Source organism: Entelurus aequoreus, linkage group LG07, assembly GCF_033978785.1.
Source record: "Entelurus aequoreus isolate RoL-2023_Sb linkage group LG07, RoL_Eaeq_v1.1, whole genome shotgun sequence".
Classification (NCBI taxonomy): domain Eukaryota; kingdom Metazoa; phylum Chordata; class Actinopteri; order Syngnathiformes; family Syngnathidae; genus Entelurus; species Entelurus aequoreus.
The window spans coordinates 27,888,719-27,909,935 of NC_084737.1; the positions used below are offsets into that span (position 1 = coordinate 27,888,719).

General features: G+C 39.8%; 1 protein-coding gene across 3 annotated transcripts in view; it reads left to right on the forward strand.

The window, feature by feature from the left end:
* LOC133653621 (zinc finger protein Eos-like) overlaps positions 1-21,217 on the forward strand; it is a 68,398-nt gene that overhangs the window by 40,224 nt on the left and 6,957 nt on the right. For 2 of the 3 annotated variants that reach the window (XR_009826753.1, XR_009826754.1), the window contains exon 9: positions 12,146-12,238. The gene's annotated coding sequence lies outside the window, so the exon portion shown is untranslated. Of the gene's footprint in view, positions 1-12,145; positions 12,342-21,217 lie in introns of those variants that run through there. The other variant, XM_062053111.1, reaches the window with a different exon arrangement.

The window sequence follows — 21,217 nt, forward strand, 5'->3', positions numbered from 1 at the left end:
ACACAGTGGGAATTTTGTGATGGTAGAGTAGCTTCCCTCTTGCATTAAATGCAGGGCTCAAACAAAGAATTGTGGATTTTACAGTGAATACTGGTGCAGATCAGACCATGAGCCATGAGGTGTTCAAGAAAAACCCTGACCAAGATGGCCCGGGGTTGTGTTTACCTTTACAGGAATGCACCTGTAGATCATCTGCTTATATATATAAAATCATTGCCGAAGCACTTGATGGCTTTTACTTTGTTGTGATCGTTCTCCTGCACTGAAACTACTGCTGAATACTCTCAATGATCGTAGATTTAATTTATAAACAGCCTTTCTCAGATTCCCTCAGCGTTGCGCTCGTTGTCGCACTCAAGTTGCTGCACTAACTGAGAATTAGATTTTTATTTCTACTTATGTTTTAGCCTCGGCATCTAAAACTGAAACTAAAGAGAACTTAATTGGAATCAAGGTAATCGTTCAGCAGACAAGTCGGATGGTAAATATTTAATGTTGCTTGTTTCAGCCTTTTGTGTATTTATTAATCAGCTATATTCCAAATGGTATCCAGCATATTCCTCAAGTTCACAAGATATGTTACCTCCTGCTCCTTTCTAGCACCCAAATACCTGATTGCTACAGTACAGTGACTTTTCTGTTATTGTTGATTTTGGGAACACGAATGAGACCAAACTAAGTATTCTCAATTTGTTATTGTGGGTTTGCTGCTTTAATAGTTGAACTTCCTTTCATTGCAGAATGTACTTGAGGTGGTTTGACAAAAAACAAAAAAAATATGGAGAAATAAAACTGCACTTGTTGATTTGTGACAGACAAAGAGAAAATTGTGTGGATGGGAACACAGCATGTGTACTTGTCACCATTCTGCTTCTACCTGAATTGTGAAACTATTTTTCAAAACGTGAAGTGAAATATGAGGCATGGGTCTCCTTGTGTGATCTTTTAATGTTCTATTTTTGTGAGTGACGTGACATGACAAAACACTTTTACCTCAGAGTTCAACATGTTTAACTGCCTCATTATTTCAAAAAAGTCCTGTTGCTTTCCAAGATGTTTCTGCACTTAATAGGCGTTGCCCTCGCTATTCTGGAAACTTTTTACTGTTAATAAAGTTAAGTTAATTGTTAAGGTGTCCATTCCTTTCATCATGGCATTATACCTAATTGCATTCAAATATTCACAAAAAAATATATGAAATAGTGGTTTTCTCAGTGTGACAAATCTAAAAAATACATTAGAGGCAAGTATTTACATTTTTGTATTTGCACATATGAACATAATTATGCTAAAATAATTTTTATATTTATGGTTCGTAATTGAATAGCAAAATTAATAATACAATACCTAAATGTATTCAGATATATCTACCCTTATATATTTTATTGAATAATACAATCATATACAATAGAATGTAATCTTTTTTGTATGATTATTTTTGAAATACAAGAAATATATTTAATGAATTTATAACCCTTTTTAAAAAAATACATATAATTAGATTTTTTATTATTTGAGACTGCAATAGTTTTCAAGATTATTGTATTTTTAAAAGAAAACAACCTTTAATCATGGTGAATAATTGAATTTGTTTAAATACAAGACATACGGTGTTTTTCAATTACTCAGAGCCACTCTACAAATGTATCTTTAAACAGTATACTAGACATTGCCGTTAAACTTTACCCACATGTTGTTATTGTGGTTTTGCAGTTCTAAAAAAACTTGCTATGTTAGGTAAGATTTTAGCATAATTCAATTACTCCCCATGAATCAAGTTAGGTTACTTTATATTACCCAAAGGCAAACTTGTTTTGCAGCCATCAACATATGGACATCCAATAAACATACAGGAAAAAGTAAAATAGACATGCTTTACAAAGACTTACCACATACTGTATCAGTAATACAAACATTGGGTAAGACTCTAAATTGTAAATGAACTCAAAGTTCCCATAAAAATTATATAATATAAAATCCCAATCAGATTAAGTTTGGGACAAGCCAGAATAGCATGAATAAAATAATAAATTATACAAAAGCAAATATGGGCAAAAAAGGACTATACAGCTTGTTTAGTTCTTTAATGGCAGCTGGGAAAAACTGCATCTGGACCGTTTTGTTCTGCCTCTTGGGACTAAAAACCTCCGTCCAGAGGGGAGAAGCTGAAAATGGGTGTGTAAGTAGTGAGACACATCAGTTGAAATGGAGGAAGCTATCCAACCTGTGTGAAGTTGCTCCCCCCCACTTTGCCCATATCTCCCCAAACTTGCCTCAATCAAAACCAAAACATGTTCATTAGTAAATATCCATCCCATCCATCCATCCATCCATCCATTTTCTACCACTTGTCCCTCTCGGGGTCGTGGAGGTGGCTGGAGCCTATCCCAGCTGCATTCGGGCAGAAGTACACTACACCTTGGACACCCTATACAAAATAAGATATTTTATAAAAGAAATATCTAAAATGTCAAATACATATTTCTGCCTTTATCATTTATTTTGTGTTCCTGTTTACAGAGGGCGTTAAACTTTACCCATATGTTGTTATTGTGGTTTTGCAATTCTAAAAAAACTTGCTATGTTAGGTAAGATTTTAGCATAATTCAATTACTCACCATTAATCAAGTTAGGTTACTTTATATTACCCAAAGGTAAACTTGTTTTGCAGCCATCAAGATGAGGGCATCCAATAAACATACAGGAAAAAGTAAAATAGACTTTACAAAGATTTACCACATACTGTATGAACGATACAAACATTTGGTAAGACTCTAAATTATAAATGTACTCAAAGTTCCCATAATAAGGATAGAATATAAAATCCTAATCCCACAGCGGCCGTTAAACTTTATCCATATGTTGTTATTGTGGTTTTGCAATTCTAAAAAAAATTGCTATGTTAGGTAAGATTTTAGCATAATTCAATTACAGTATTGATTGATTGATTGAAACTTTTATTAGTAGATTGTACAGTAAGTGCGCATATTCCGTTCAATTGACCACTAAATGGTAACACCCGACTAAGTTTTTCAACTTGTTTAAGTCGGGGTCCACGTTATTCAATTCATGGTAATTAGACCTTGCACACCCTGTAAAAAATAAGATATTTTATAAAAGCAATATCTAAAATGTAAAATACATATTTCTGTGCCTTTATTATTTATTTTGTGTTCCTCTTTACAGCGGCCTTACGGTACTCAACCCAATGTCACGTGATTTTTTTGTGGGCGTGCCCTCAAGTGAGCTAACGTCGACCTTATGTTTGCTAGCTAGCTCGAAACACGACACAGAAGTTAAAGCAAACAACAAAACACTACACACCACATCAGGTAGGTTATAAGAATAAGGAAGTAGAATATTTCCAATTTCTTCTTCCTGTACAACTGTAAATTCCTCGTTTTTCTCCCACCATTAGGTTAGCATTGTCATTTTGACCACTAGATGTCAGTCGAACAATGAAGTGTACAAAGCTGCTTGTGTGCAGTCAATCAATGGCTTCACAGCTGAGGTTAAGTTTTCTCATCCGCTCTATAAATGCTTATATTTCAGTAATACATGACGATAAATTGTTTCATATAGCTCTTATATTGAATTTTGTTAGAGTCTAGAGGTGTTTTGAATGTCGTGGCCATTGAGTGTTATTATCACCCTTTTCTATCCACAGGGAATGGCATCTGCTTCCAAGACAAATGTGACTAATATGAATAATAAATGTGACCAAGAGGCTCTTAATAAAAGGTATGAATATAAATAAGCAAGCACACATTCCTACCAGCCGGTGTTTTGTCCACCTGACACTCACAGATCTCCATTTCTATATCATGTGATAGTTGCCTTTATATAAACAAAGAAGAACAATATAATTGTTGTGCCTACCTAATATTTGTGTGGTGGTTCACCAACATATTTCATAAAGGTGTATGACAATTTGTTTATTTCAGCAAATTGTTGCAGCATGAATTGACTAACGTGGACCCCGACTTAAACAAGTTGAAAAACTTATTCGGGTGTTACCATTAATGGTCAATTGTACGGAATATGTACTGTACCGTGCAATCTACTAATAAAAGTTTCAATCAATCAATTAATCAAAGAGCATGTTGGCAAAGTAGTTGGTGTGCATGGTTCAGTGACGTGCGGTGAACTAAACATTTGTAACTTAAATTCATATGTGCAGCTCTAATCACTGGTAATTTAGGCTGCACATTAGAGTAACAGGAAAAAGAAGGGAGTTATTCGCTTTCATAAAAACGTTATCATAGTAATATTATGATATGATAAATGGGTCCAAAAAGTATTTGATAAAGTTGTTATTAAATACTTTTTAGTACCATATACTTTTAACAAAATAAATCAAGTATTGTGAGTGTATCTTACCTTTCTGTATTTGTGTCTGAAGCAGCAATAGCTATCCTCCATGAAAACGTACATTGTATGATCACATTCATATTGTCTAAAAGTCCAGTTTAGAGAAGTATTTAATGTTGGATGCAGTGTACAATCCTCCATATTGGCAGACACATTCATTTAATTCAATTTCATTCCAAGCAATAAAACAATATTTTTGCGTCTGACAAAAAACACCCACAAACACAGGCTTACTTTAATAAAAATGCCATTTTTGTTATAAATACAGTTTAAAGAAAAAGTCTGGCTTCCGCTGGAGAGACATGTGTCTGCTAGCTGGATTAGATAGATAAGTCTTTATTGTCATTGCACAAGTACAACAAAACTTTGTTTTCAGCACAAACCCGTTCAAGATTAGACAAACAAACAGTGTACAGGGTTACAGAACAGGAACGCTGATGGGGCGCCCCGTAAAAGATGGGGAAAAAGGTAAAACGCTGGTGAAGGATGAGTAAAAAAATACAATCTAAAATGGGCTCCTAAGGGGGCCCAGTCTGGAGTGGGAAAAAACCTCCATAGCAAAGCACATATACATATTACAACATACATCTCGAGATATCTAGCAACAGAGGGAAGGGGCGGAGTAATGGTGGTAGGCCGCAGCTCTCTGCGCTGACCATCCTTCCACCACCCCTATGGGATTTGCGTCGAGGGCGTTGGGTTGGGGTTCAATGTATGTGTGGCGTATATTTTTGTGGATGCATGTTGTTATGTAAGCCTACAGTGTGTCTGTTCCGCGGCCTTGATTCTTGTGCAGCCGATAAGTCCAAAGTCAACAACAACAGGTGTGTGTCCATGAGAGACAAGAAGGGAGTTTGTTGTGTCTTCGCTGCACTGTCCTTCGGGAGAGTCTCGAAGCCAGGGAAACAATCCACGTTAGAATGTTTTGTAAAAGAGTGAAAATGAAAATTTGCTTTTCACTGTAAATTGTCTATGACTGGTCCTCAAAAATCCTGCGGGGCAGACAGTGCGATGTTATCCAAATCACAAGAGTGTCCACAGTTCTTCTCGCATACTCCAATCATTCGTGGCAGCTTTGGGGTACTTTGAAGACTGCCAGCAACTTCCAATTTGTGGACAAACTAGAGCAACGCTTACTCCAATCAGCAGATGTCCTGTTGTCATAATTCCGAATAGGTAGATATCTCTACCTATTCGGTCTCTATATCGACAGAAAAGGGTCGCCAGGCACACGGCACTCCTTCTTCTCCCAAGAGTCTGTCGCGTGTCCAGCAACAACCGCTTCGTCACGACAACAGGTTCCCCCAAAACCAAGATCTTGTCAATTTCGTTGAGGCCAGTTAAATAGTTCCAATGTTTAGATTTGGAGAGCAGTGCAAAAAGAGGCAACAAGAAAGTTAAGACAAGACAAAGAAGCAAGCAGGAGAGATAAGGGAGAGGGAAGGGGAGCGTCCACCCTCGATGAGTGCCAGAGAGAAAGCCCCCACTTCTCCCAGTGTGGCGAGTCAGAGTACTGCTGAGGCATTGAACTGCCAGTTGACAATATATCGCCCCCTACCTTGAGGCAGAGGTACTTGCTGCCTCATGGCCTGCCTTTTCCCCGTGGCAACAAGCACGCGCCCCCTCGCACGCACACGCTCAATACACTTAGTGTGTAGCCGTGGAGGCACCACTTGTGTCTGCCTCACTTCTCGTCTGCCGCGTCATTTTGATCAGGAAACACGGAATTTCCGCGATTTTGACCATGAAAATGATCAAAATATACTGGAACCACACCAAAATCACATAGAAAGCATAGACCAAAAGATAAATATTCAAACTTATTTTATTTTATTACTTCGTTTTTGAACATCTCATGGTTAAGCCACCTGGTGTCAAGGTGAGGCACTGCCTCCCTTGCCTCCCATGACAGCACGTCACTGGAATGGTTGTATGTCTGTGTCCTGTGATTGGCAACCAGTCATCTGGGGTAGGCTTTAGCTCACTTGCAACCATAATGAGGACAAGCCATATAGAAAATGAAGGGATTGATGGACAGCAAATTGCCTGAACAAACATATTTAAACACCACAACACATGTGGCATTCGCAGTGTGTATGAAAACAAGATTATTCAGGACCAAGGCTGAACTTTTTTTTAGGTTGCAACATGTATTAAAAGGCAGCTGGCCGAGGCGCCCAGCTTTTAGCATCTCTCCAGCTCTGGAAGCGATTAGCGATAAAAGCTGTGTGAGTATATTACACGGAGACAAGACCAAACCGGGGCGAACAGTACATTTGAGAACGTGACACCAAGAAAATATGCACATTTTAGACATGGAGAGAATGCAGGACTGTAGCGGTTGTGTTATGCAAGCCATTCCTGGCATGCACGTTGTTGGGGAGATGTGTTTCTCCTGCGGTTAGCTGTCCCCTCTGTCACTGTGGCCTGAGAGACAAAGTTTCCAAGAGAAATATCTTCTGCCAAAATTTGTGGATAATGAATGGGACTGATGCGGGAATGATGGAGACATGCGTGCAAACACAAACAAACATGGATGGTTGGGCTATTTGTGGTTAAGAATCCCCATAGTTCTGATGTCTGATATGAGACACACACTGACTGTGACACACAGGGGAAGTGATGTCACATCACAATGCTTTGAATGACACTGGCAAGCATGATAAGTTGCCACATTGGGTGGATAAATGCTATACTTGCACGACTGTGAACAAACACATGGGGCACCAGAGTATGATTGCAAGTGTGCGTTTGAGAGCAGTGACACAGGAATGTGTCATAGTCCCTGCAAGCCACTCAGCTCCTAAACTGCAGCAAATAAACATTCCTCCAGTGCTGTGTCAGTGCTGAACCCTCGCCCACTCATCCTGTAAAACACAGCTCGTAATTAAAACCAAAAAATCCTTTTGTTCCCGGCTGTATTTAGCAGATTAGAGATAATGGCTTGGTGCGGTTTGTTGACTTAAAGATGGCTTGTGCTCCTGCCAATGGCAAATCAGATGATGACTTAATGGATAGGATAACATGTTTCAATGATGCACAAATCCTTCAGTACCCATGAGTACTACTACATGAGTATGTTGGACTTTCACAATATTATGTCAGACCCACTCGACACCGAGGATGTCGTTGTGGCTTGTACAGCCCTTTGAGACACTTGTGATTTAGGGCTATATAAATAAACATTGATTGATTGATTGATGTAATGGAATACATGAAGGCTACTGACAAATGACATTTATTATATTTACACACAGTACAGTGTTGTGATATATATAATACTATACCACAAGTGTTGTTGTTTTAATGATCTTTTCCATAGCAGTTATTCAGAATCAGGTGATTGCAATGACATTAATCGGGTAATTGTTCCAGTGGAAGGGCAGGCATAGTAAAACTATAAAAGCATTTTTTAAAAGACTTTTACATTTGTTTATTTTATTTTAGACTCACTTTATGTATAGGCTTTACTGTATGTTTATAGTTGTTGCAAAGGTGTGCTATTGGTTCCACTCTAAAAATACTTGCTGAATTTTTTCAAAAGTAAAATACACTTACTGTAATAACTATAGGGAGAGCCCAAGAGGAGACCACAATAAAAACAAAATTGATATAAATCTTCTTTAGACCACAATAAAAACAAAATTGATATAAATCTTCTTTTCTATGCAAAATGTTTACTTTTGGCTGCAACTTCTTTGACAGCAGAAAACATTGCTCTTTCTTACAATTTATATTCCTTGTTTATTAAAAAAATCTAAGGTATGATATTTAACACAACTAAAATGTTTTTGTTTTTCTAATTAAACATAAACCTAATTTGATTGGACAGTAATGGTGAAAGCATGTGTTATGATATACACTCACCTACTGCAACATTAGGTACACCTGCATAATGCTTCTCTAAATGGCCAATGCTTTACCCGTTATAGCAGGGTGTTCAATGTTTTCCCAGCCAAGGACGCCCATACTGATGGAGAGATGGAGTGAGTACCCCCTTACTTATAAAATTGTGATTGGTTTTTCAATTTAAGTGGTCATAAAAGTACCTTGTTATTTGTGCAATTCTAAAATATTACAATAATACTGTATAGCACTGCTAATCACTAGCTGGCAACCAGCACCCTAATTGATAGCTACTTGGCAGCTTTTGCCACTAATCGTTAGCTATTTTAGATGCTAACATATCTAATTGTTTATTTATATTTTTATTTTAAACCTGCAAGTGAGTGGTGTGGCCATGCCACTGCTATTTCTAAACTACATTACAGTATGTTGGATCAATATTAAAGGGGATGTTTGCAACTTGCTCAAAGTTAATGTTTTAAACCAATAATATAAAACAAAAACAACACTGGCTAGCTTATGTTACCATTGGTGGTCAAACAGAATATATATATATTTTTAAAGTGTCTATATTTTTCACAATTGCTAATTATAATAAATAAAAAATTGCTCATTGGTCAGAGGAATTTGTTTGGCTTTCAGGCTTGTCACTCACCGCTGTCTGTTCCACATGTACATGCAGGGAGCTTTTCACATACACATAAGCAGTCCCTGAGAAGCAACTAACAATTTGCAGTTTTGTTGTTGTTATGATAGAATATACATTCAATTAGGGTCTGGGCGATATGGCCTTTTATTAATATCTCAATATTTTTAGGCCATATCACGATACACAATATATATATCTCGATATTTTGCCTTAGCCTTGAATTAACACTTGATGCATATAATCACAGCAGTATGATGATTCTGTGTCTATATTAAAACATTCTTGTTCATACTTCATTAATATATGCTCATTTTAAACTTTCATGCAGCGAGGGAAATCACAACTAAGTCAATTTACCAAAACTGTATTTATTAAACAGTTATTAAGCAGGGGCACAAACATTCATGTAATTTCCAAAACAGAAAGTGCAAGATTGTCAGAGACATTTTAAAACAAGCTATTAGTGCACTTTTGTGCATGATGTCACTAAGATGACATATCAAAACAACACTAAATTAAAGTGCCCTTTTTGTACAGAACACCACTACAATAGTTTAAAACAAATAAAGTGCACTTTTGTGCATGATGTCACACAATATATTTCAATAACTGTCAAACAAAAATGAGCTGCATAATAGGAAATCAAATAGTGTATGTCCTTCGCTATGTGGAAGGTTGCTACGAACGTTATCTCCTTCTGTTGCTGATTATGTTTTTCATACGGTGTTGATCTGGAAATAGTTGCTTCGGCATTTTGTCGGTGTGGCACCGGCTAGAGATGTTGAAATGCGGAGTTTCAAGCACTCTTCATTCTCGAGCGGGTGACTTTTCAAATGATGCTACAAATTAGCAGTGCTGCTACTTTTCGTAGCAACGCTTTTGCCGCATAATTGTTCAACATATTCCCGCTTGAAGCCAAACCACTGCCAGACGATGGAACCTGTGCTGTTTTTCTTGGGAATTAATTATTCTTCCTTATTTGTTACCAGATTCGCACCTTCTCTCTCTCTTGTATAACCACTCGCACCGCGAGCGTGACAGTATGTGACGTTTGTAACAAGGTGCGCTTGTTTTACCTCTCTGTGAGAAGCAGAGACAAGAGTGAGAAACGCCTGCAGTGTAATGCCCGCAGCTAAAAGCAACTGCGTTAGGACGTATACTCGAATATCACGATATAGTAATTTTCTATATCGCACAGAGACAAACCCGCGATATATCGACTATAATCGATATATCGCCCAGCCCTACATTCAATGATAGCTAATGTTTGCTATCTAAATCGCTATCATCAGCTGATGTTGATGCTGAAGTTAATGCGCGACTGCATGTTCCAAACGAATGTAGTTATGTTATTACGTGCTGAAGGCATGTAAAGGTAGAATATAATACTTAAAACACATTGGAAAGTTAGCATCCTAGGCATTCACATAAATGTTGCAAACAGCCCCTTTAATGTGTATTTTTGGACATTTAAATTTGTAAAAAAAAAATGTTGCAGGGGAAAAATCCATCCATCCATTTTCGTGTACCTCTAAAATAAAAAAAGTCAAATTTACCAAAAATGTCAAGACCCTCTCCACTTGCAATACCTCTGCGAACCCTCTATTGAAGACCTCTGCGTTGTGGTCACCAGGACTTACACACACATTATTCACACTTACTGGCTGTTGGTACACCGTGTCTTGTACTTTAGGTTGCCAGACGTTACTTTAGCCTATGGTTGCTCCTTTTCACTGCATGTTGTTGACATTCCACTGTCCCCCATTAACACATCACTCCTGGTCACTTCCTGTGGAGCTGAAATGTTACTCGGGGTGAGTCATGCTTTGTAATGACTGTAGTCTTCAAGCGCATAAAGTCTTCCATTATTTGTAGTAGTTTATTTCACGTCAATGAAATATGTGTCAACTGTCGATTAGTATCTTTTAGTGGGAGTGCTGTGAGTGAATGCTGATATCCATGCACACACATTAGAGTACAATACTATCTCTCTCACATCTTCAATAGTTCGTTCTAGGGCTGGGCGATATGGCCTTTTTTTAATATCTCAATATTTTTAGGCCATATCGCGATACACGTTATATATCTCGATATTTTGCCTTAACCTTGAATGAACACTTGATACATATAATCACAGCAGTATGATGATTCTATGTGTCTATATTAAAACATTCTTCTTCATACTGCATTAATATATAATCATTTTAAACTTTCATGCAGAGAGGGAAATCACAACTAAGTCAATTTGCCAAAACTGTATTTATTAAACAGTTATTAAGCAGTGGCACAAACATTCATGTATTTTCCAAAAAAGAAAGTGCAAAATTGTCAGAGACATTTTAAAACAAGCTATAAGTGCACTTTTGTGCATGATGACACACAAGATATTTCAATAAGTATCACATAAAAATGAGCTGCATATCAAATAGTATATGTCCTACGGTGTTGATGTGGAAATAGTTGCTTCGGCAGTTAGTTGGTGTGGCACCGAACGGAGATGTTGACATGATGTAAAGACATCTTCCCGCTTGAAGCCAAACCACCATCAGACGATGGACCCCGTGTTGTTTTTCTTGGGAATTAATTATTCCTCCATTTGTTACCAGATTCGCACCTTCTTTCTCTCGTATTACCACTCAAACCACACCGTTAGCTGTTAGCATCACAGCTAACGATACCATGTCGCTACCTCTCGCTCCGCGGGAGCGTGTGACGTTGCTCACGTGACAGTATGTGACGTATGTAAGAATGTGCGCTTGTTTTAAAGTCTCTGTGAGAAGGAGAGACAGGAAAGAGTGAGAAACACATGTAGTTTAATGCCTCGCAGCTAAAAGCAACTGCGTGAGAACGTATACTCGAATATCACGATAAAGTCATTTTCTATATCGGACAGAGACAAACCCGCGATATATCGAGTATATCGATATATCGCCCAGCCCTAGTTCGTTCTCTATCCTGCACCACTGCAATGAGCCTGACCAAAAACATCGTACGGATTGCTTAGTGTGGTTGAGTGTGCCATCCACATTTTGAATCTGATTCACTTGTGCAGAAACCCCTACAATGGAAAACTGCGGTGTGAGAGTCTCTTGAGGTTTAGCAGTGAGCAAGAAGAGTTACCTGTCCTGAATCAGCACTCTTCAGCCTTTTTGCTAATATCGAAACGCTGGCAACACCTGAAATCAAAACGACATGCTTAGAATGTGTTGTGTACTTTGACCCCTGCCCGTGTCGCATCGGGTGGCACCGCTCACTCTCCTGTGTGGTTGTTTGTGGCAGGTCGCAGGATGATGAAGTAATGGAGATGTTAGGAGGCCATGTTCATTGTAATGCTGCGTGGCTGTTACTCTGGAACTGCCATCTGCCGAAAAGGTCAGTTGCTAGGGGACGATTCTCCTGGACCATGTCTGCCTCGCAGCTGCTGCCTGCACACCCACACATACACACACAAACACACAATCAAAAACACTCACACTTACACATCTGAATATTAAAAGTATGTATTAAATTTTCCATAGAAACTCAAATTAAATGTATATCTATATTCATTGTTTGTTTGCACATACCGTATCTCAAAAAACTGAGTACACCCCTCACATTTTAGCAATGTTCTCAAGGGACAATACTTGACACTGAAACTCGGGTCTACTTTACAGTAGTCCGCTTATATAGCAGTATTAATTTACTGTCCTGTGACATACAGCTATTGTGTAAAAAGACTAATCACAGGTGAGTCACAATAAACCAAGATTGTCAATATTTAGTAAATACAATCATATTATAGCACTGGGACAAGAACTTGAACAGGGCAGCACAGGTTGTTACTGGAATCCTCATGTACTCCTTCCTTCATGATGACATTTGGGTTTGAGTTTGGAAACATGTTGGCCACTCCATTCCCTTTACCGTCGGCTTCCTCAGCAAAGCACTTGTCATGTTGGAAAACTCCCATACTTCCCAAGGGAGGGAATCTGCTCTGCCTCATAATCAGTGTTGGGTTAATTACTGAAAACCAGTAACTTGTTACAGTTACTAGTTACTTTATTTCAAAAGTAACTCAGTTACTAACTCAGTTCCTTACACCAAAAAGTAATGTGTTACTGTGAAAAGTAACTATCTAGTTACTTCATTTTTTTTTTTTTAAGGCTCCCATTAATGCCCTTTTAGCCTTCATTTCAGTACTGTTATTGCACTGGAGAATAATACAATCTGTTGATAAACTTGACATGCATTTGCATCACTGAACTCTGCTAAGCAATGTGCTCTACGTACAACACACAAAGACAAAGATATGTTTCAAAGGGCTAATTTATTTCGGGCCAGAACAAATTGACAAAACTATTTTAAATAGCTGCAACATAACATACATAAGTAACAAACCGCATAATAACAACATGTCACAACATATCACAACATAGCTGTAAACCTGGCTTCACCCAAGGAAGGCACACATGACATGATTATATGTCATGTCACTATATACAGCACACTTACTGCTATACACACTCCTAACCAGGCATTTTTTTCTCTCAAGGAATTGTGAAATAAAATCATGTTTTCAGGAGATCAACACTGTACTGAAGCCCAGAACTCTCTACGCATTTCCCCAGTTTTAGTTTAGCGAAAAGGAAAGATTGGCCTGGCCCACTAGGATCCCTCTTTATGTTTGTGAACTTTATAGTCTATACATTTAGAGTGATGTGATAATCAAACACTCTAGAAGTCCAGAATGAAAGAGTATATAAGAGAATTGACAGAGTGTGTGTACCTTCAGTGCTGAATGATGAGCAGAGGCAGAATTTTGAGTGTTTTCTTTAGCTCGCTTTCCATGTTTATGTACTCACTGTCCACTGTGTCCAGCTGCCTGAAATCAGATGACTCCACTGTAGACATAGCCTGCATGTCTTCTAGCACATACGCTGCAATGGCTCTATCAATGTTGTCCTGGCTAGCAGTCCCTCCGTTAAAATCCAGCCGCTGTTGCTTAGGTGGAGGTGGAGGTGGAGGTGGAGGTGTAGTGTGTCTCTCTTTACTAGCTTCGTCGAAGCATGTTAATTGCTGTTTTGGGCAGTAAATAGGATCTTTGATCCAAGACACAACTTACATTTAACTAAAATGTTATTTTCTTTGTGCTTGACAAAAGAAAAGTAGTGAGAATATCTTGATGTTAAGAAACTCGACTTCTGCTCCGCCATGATGTCTTGTTAGTAAACACAGACACGCCACATACAACACCCCCCTACCCCCACCCGCCGACACACAGCGCCCTCTCTCTTGTCCGGCTTGTGAGACAGGAAGAATCAGAAGGACGACACTGCAGCTCTCCAATAAAACACTTTTAGATCTTCTCACTTTCTAGCCAATACTTTATAAAAAATAACGTAAAATAACGCAGTAACGCATCATGTAGTAACGGTAACTGAGTTACTGAATATAAAAAATAACGCGTTAGACTACTAGTTACCGCCGAAAATAACGGCGTTACAGTAACGCATTACTTTGTAACGCGTTAGTCCCAACACTGCTCATAATGTCACAGTGCACGCTGGAATTCAGGTTTACCTCATTTAGGCTCAATCCGAAATACTCACCCTTACCCCTTGTTTTAGCCCTTCCCTCTTTGTTTTGCGTGTTCACGTCAATCAAGTGGCATCCGAAATCGCCGTCAGATAAGGGGGAAGGGCCAAGTGTGAGGGTCACAGAGCTCTCTAAACAAAGTGAGCTCGGTGACCTCCCTAGGATATCTAGAGAGAGGAGAAATTTACACTATGCATGTTAAAAAAACGATGGCAGAAAACAAACCAAGAAAAGCTTACAAATGTAAGTAAAATGCTTAATTACTGATTTTTATAATAATGACGCTAATGGTTTTGTTCAGATGTTCATCCGTTGCTACTCCACGTAAATATTGGCAATTTTTTAATTGTTTGTTGTATTTTTTATCGCTTCCTAAAACTGTTACGTTCCAGTATATATTGCTAAAAGTAGCAGTTACTATAGTATTTGTTGCATCAATGTAGAAAAAACTAACTGTACAGCCACATAAGCCACGTTTTCAATTGTTTATTGTATGTTTTAAACACTCGTTCCCACAAGCGAGCAACGCAGTTGAAGCTACCGTAGGTTATTGCTTCTGAGCACTGCATTGCTTGTTTTCTGCCTCATCAGTAATGTAACATGATCTAGTCTGTGAAAAGTCTGTACGTTACATTCACCTTTTGCCATCGTGTCTGGAAACACACGTGAGACCAACGTGTAACGGCAAAACTATCAGATGCTTTTTTTCCTGAAGGGGACACGCAATAATGATCCGCTTAAGAAACGACAGCAAAAAGGTCTGTTTTCTACTTGATGCAGACAAGCGAAAGAAAAAAAGAGGCCAAACACAGCCAAACATCCCGTGCGACGGCATCTTGAAAGTAAACAAACATTTGTCCCATCTGCTTTACGTCACTGCCAACAAATGGCGACGGTTGATGACGTAGCACACATATGTCAGAGTCAAGGCCCGCGGGCCATATCCGGCCCGCGAGAAGGTTTTTTACGGCCCTTGGGATGATCTTGATTTATTATTAGAACCGGCCCGCAGACCGCAGATCTTTTACACGCACCAAGCGGATGCCGGTCCAAGGTTCCGAAAGGGGGCGAGCGGCCCGCCGGGACGCGCCTGCCGGCCGAAGGGCTGCAGCCCGCCCGTCAGTCGCGGAGCCCGCCGTGCCACGCGCGCCAAGGGGGCGGGCCGAAACCCGGCCCCGAGGCCCTGAGACTTCTGCTTTGTTTCCCCAAACCGCGCGTCACCGCCGGGCCCGCACCACCGTCGGGCTGCAGCCCGAGCGTCGGTGGCGGAACCCGTCATGTGCCGCGCGCGCCAAGCGGAGCGGGGGGGTCAAGCGGGCCGAAACCCGCAGGCCACCCCCTCACCACGAGGCCCTGAGACTTCTGCGTTTGACCCCTACGCGCGGCCCGTCGGGACGCGCCCGCCGTCAAGCCACGAGGGCCAGCCGTCGGGTCGCGGAGCCCGCCGTGCCACGCGCGCCAAGGGGCGGGCCGAAACCAGCGGGGGGTTTCGGGCACCCAACTCGCCTCCCTCCCACGGAGGGAGGAGGGGGGTTTAATGTGAACATTACTGTGCAATCACATATTTAGAGTTTTTACTCAATTCAAGTTTAAAAGTTAAAGTTTAATATTTGTTTTCACTGCATGTTACTTCTCCTTAAACAAAGTGTTGTTTTTGATTTATAGATTTTTGCACTTTATTTTATTGTATTTCAATTTAATTATATTTTAAAAATATTTCAGTTGAGTGGATGATAGAAAATTGCTATTATTGTTTTTTTCTTTGAAGTAAATTTAGCCCACTTTTGCTAAAATAGAAAATATAGGCTACTGATGGTGCCTTGAATACCGGTTTCTTTCATTTAATGTTCATGTTATGGGGATTTTTATATAAAGGAAATTTGTCTTTTGTGTCTGTTGAAAATTAAAGATTACTGACAGAGCCATAAGAAAATATTGCTTTATTTATCTGATCATATTGGAATATATTTGTTAGGTTTTCAGTAGGTTCAATTAGGTTCACTAGACTATATGCGTCATTTAAAAATTTTTCAATGAACATTCGAACAGTCCGGCCCTCGGCTTGTAGCTAAATTTTTTATTTGGCCCTCCGTCCATTTGACTTTGACACCCCTGACGTAGCAAAACTCGAGCAACATCCGATTGCCAACGGGTGTATTTTCAACACTTTGCCATGGCACTAGATGCTGAAGCTATGAGAGAGGTTTGAGAAGAAGGAGAAAGGGGTAAGAAGGAGAATTCGGAATGAGCCCAAGTGCTCATGCAGCCCCAGACCATGTCTTTACCACCAACATGCTTGACTGTAGCTAATACACAATTATTTGGCTACTTACCTACATTGCCAACTATTTGGACAATAATGACTGTCTGTTGAGAGATTTTCACTGGATAGCAAATCTATGCTGCTATACAAGCGGTACACAGACTACTCTAAAGTATATGGAAACATTATTTATATAGTATTGTCCTTTGAGAAGATATACTGTAATAACAAATGGTTGCCAAAATGTGATGAGAGTCTTCAAACAAATTCTCCATGAGTACTTTAAAAGGCTGTTTGCTGCAGTTTGCTAGCATCCGAACGGTATGCAAGGATTATATCCTGCCCTCTTCCTGGTCTGACTATGTAAGCAGTGTTTAAAAAAGGGTATGATTTCACCTGCTGGTTCAACATGAACATACCAAACACCAGCGCATCCATCCATCCGTCCATCCATCTATTTTCTACCGCTTGTCCCTTACGGAGTCGTGGGGGGTGCTGGAGCCTATCTCAGTTGCATTCGGGCGGAAGGCGGGGTACACCCTGGACAAGTCGCCACCTCATCGCAGGGCCAACACAGATAAACAAACAACATTCACACTCACATTCACACATTAGGGCCAATTTAGTGTTGCCAATCAACCTATCCCCAGGTGCATGTCTTTCCGTTTTTAAAATCTTTTATTTCTTGATGATTTCTTTTGTGTATACAAATGTGTGACGGGCATGCGCATTTGCGTGAGACAGCTGTGATTGACAGCATAAGCACCATGTAATTTGCTAGTCACAACCAATTTTTACAAAGTTTAACTTCTAATTGTGACAAATTTTGACATTTATTTGTTACGTTTTGACTTACTGCACATTTAATTGTTGTTTCAGTCATAACGATCCCATCATTCAGCACACTTTCCTATAACAGGGATATTCAACTAAATAGATCTGGGGGCCACATTTCCAGAAAGCAAAGGACCTGCTGGACTTTTCCCTTCACCATTAGTCCTATTTTGTATATTCCAGAGGACCAGCGTCCTCTACAATAGACATTGATTTTAATATATTCATTTTATCAGAGTTACAGGAGCGCTTTTCTGTCTCAAAGAAACTTCTGCAAAACACCTAGTCAAAGATCATCTCCATGACGGCACATATTTTTAAGAATCTGCTGCAAAAATGTGCGTCACTCACTAGTAGGGCTGGGCGATATGGCCTTTTATTAATATCTCGATATTTTTAGGCCATGTCACGATACACGATATATATCTCGATATTTTGACTTAGCCTTGAATTAACACTTGCTGCATATAATCACACCAGTATGATGATTCTGTGTCTACATTAAAACATTCTTGTTCATACTGCATTAATATATGCTAATGTTAAACTTTCTTGCAGAGAGGGAAATCACAACTAAGACAATTTACCAAAACTGTATTTATTAAACAGTTATTAAGCAGTGGCACAAACATTCATGTAATTTCAAAACAGAAAGTGCAAGATTGTTAGAGACATTTTAAAACAAGCTATTAGTGCACTTTTGTGCATGATGTCACTAAGATGACATATCAAAACAACACTAAATTAAGTGCACTTTTTGTACAGAACCCCACTATAATAGTTAAAAACATAAAGTGCACTTTTGTGCATGATGTTACACAAGATATTTCACAAAATGTAATATAAAAATTAGCTGCATAATAGGAAATCAAATTGTGTATGTCCTTCGCTATGTGGTAGGTTACTCCGGACGTATTCGCCTTCTGTTTTTGACTATTTTTTTCATACGATGTTGATGTGGAAATGGTTGCTTGGGCATTTTGTGGGTGTGGCACCGGAGATGTTGACATGCGGAGTTTCAAGCACTCTTCATTCTCTAGCGCAGGGGTGGGCAATTAATTTTTACCGGGGGCCGCATGAGCAACCTGAGCACTGCTGGAGGGCCACACCGACAATATTTCAATTAAATTTTGCTCAAATTATTTTTGATATACCGTAAGATAGATAATAATAATAATAATATTTTCATTTAACCTAACTTATCTTTATACAAAAGCAGATGGCTTTTGATGGTTTTATTTTTAACACTTTCTTACACAACACTTCCTGATGTATACTACAATACAAAAATTTCAATCAATTCTGTCACTTTATCCTGCATCCTCTTTGTTGTGAACGTAGCACGCCTGTAAGGTGATTGGCGAAGAAGGAGGAAGCGTTGCTGTTGCGGAAATGAGGAGTGAGGATTGGTTTTCCTTTTGGAAAGAACGAGATAAGTTGAGCTGTGTTAGTATAGCATGCTCAATAAAAGTTTAAAAAGAGCGTCAGACTTGGTGTGCACTTCTTCTGGACGCTACAATTGATGTCAGAAGTGGGATGAAATGCCTCCCAGTTCGCCTTGCCATCAAACCTGGGAGTCGTCATTGAGGGCGGAATTCCCCCATGACAAGCAGCGTGAGCTGCACCTGTAGACACTGCCTCTCTCCTTCCTTCCTTCTCTCTCTCTCTCTCTCTCTCTCTCTCTCTCTCTCTCTCTCTCTCTCTCTCTCTCTCTCTCTCTCTCTCGCTCCCTCTCTCTCTTTGCGGTGAGCTCCTCACGTGGCACGTACCTCCCGATGACGTAGCACACAAACAGTGCAGTATGCGCAAAGTTTTACTTCTGCCACCAATTGTAGCGTCCAGAAGAAGTGCACACCAAGTCTGACGCTCTTTTTAAACTTGTATTGAGCAAGCTATACTAACACAGCTCAACATATCTCGTTCCTTCCACACGCACGTCTCCTCACTCCTCATTTACGCAACTCAAGAAGACAACATCTACTTAAGCAGGTCGTTACACTATATTCTTTAAACACAGCAACGTGTGTACCACAAATAAGCACACAGCTTTACCTTTACTTGGCAGTCCATGTCTTGTTGAAAACACACCATTCGTCATCAACTTTTCTCTTTTTAGCGTCTCGGGGATAACCGGGCATCACTTGTCGCTGTGCGCCTTCCCTCACAGGACATACGCACATATAACCCTTTTCAAAATAAAAGCAGCACAGTTGTATTGCACGCACGACAAAGATGTTTTTTTAAATGTATTTTGTAATTTGAGATTTCCGCTGCACGCACGAGCATACGTCCACACGGAAGTAATACAAATAACGCTTTTCAAAACAAAAGCAGCACCGTTGTATTGCACACTCGAAATAGATGCTTTTTTAAATTTATTTTGTAATTTATAATTGGCCTCACGCGGGCCGGACAGGGACGTACAAAGGGCCGGATGCGGCCCGCGGGCCGCACAATGCCCAGGTCTGCTCTAGCGGGTGACTTTTCAAATGATGCTACATTAGTAGATCTGCTACTTTTTGTAGCAACGCTTTTGCCGCATACTTGACAAATTACGGTTGTCTGTTTAACATATTCCCGTTTGAAGCCAAACCACCGCCAGACGATGCATCCCCTGCTGTTTTTCTTGGGAATTAATTATTCTTCCTTCATTTGTTACCAGATTGGCACCTTCTTTCTCTCGAATTACCACTCGCAACACTCCGCTAGCATCACAGCTAACGTTACCATGCCGCTACCTCTCTGCTCCGCGAGAGCGTCTGACGTTGCACGCGCGACAGTATGTGACGTATGTAACAAGGTGCACTTCTTTTACCACTTTGTGAGATAGAGAGACAGGAAAGAGGGAGAAACGCCTGAAGTGTAATGCCCGCAGCTAAAAGCAACTGCGTGAGAACGTATACTCGAATATCACGATATAGTCATTTTCTATATCGCACAGAGACAAACCCGTGATATATCGAGTATATTCGATATATCGCCCAGCCCTACTCACAAGTTTGTTTAACTGAACTTGCAGGCCACCAGGTGAAAAGCCCAAATGATGAAAAACAAAGGACCTAAAATAAACCTTTATGAACACTGCTAGTATAACTAAAGAAGTTAAACAAATGTACATGCCAAAAAAAAGGAGAGGACTTGAAGGGGTACCTTGAGGAACGCCTCAGTTGTGTAAATCAGAAGTTTGAACCTGCAGTGTTCTATGTTTGCAAGCAACGTTAAAATGTCAATGCAAGAATCTGGCAATGTTTTTTATAGTGGTCCAAGTCCAGGAGCATTCTAGTGTTTTTTAGGAATTTTGCTGCAAAAATGTTTGTCTCCCAAGTCTTTAACTAACCTCGGGGGCTGGTATGTTGTCATTCCCGGGTCGGATTTGGACCCCGGCCCGCCAGTTGATAATCCTGTCCGATAGTTCCTGCCCTACCGTGTCCTTTACATCCACACTCAGCGGTCCATCATTCAGTACAACGACCCAAACCAACTATGGAATTCTAATCATCCTTACCTCCTTCAAATTGGAGCCCACTCCACCCAACAGCAAATACACTTCCGTGATTTACGAAGGAATTTTAATGTGAAACTGCTTTGGTGTATCTTCAGCTGTAATATAACTGCTCAAGCATGAGTCATAAACACCTTCTAGTCTTGATGGGGACTGTGTTACAACGAGGTGATGG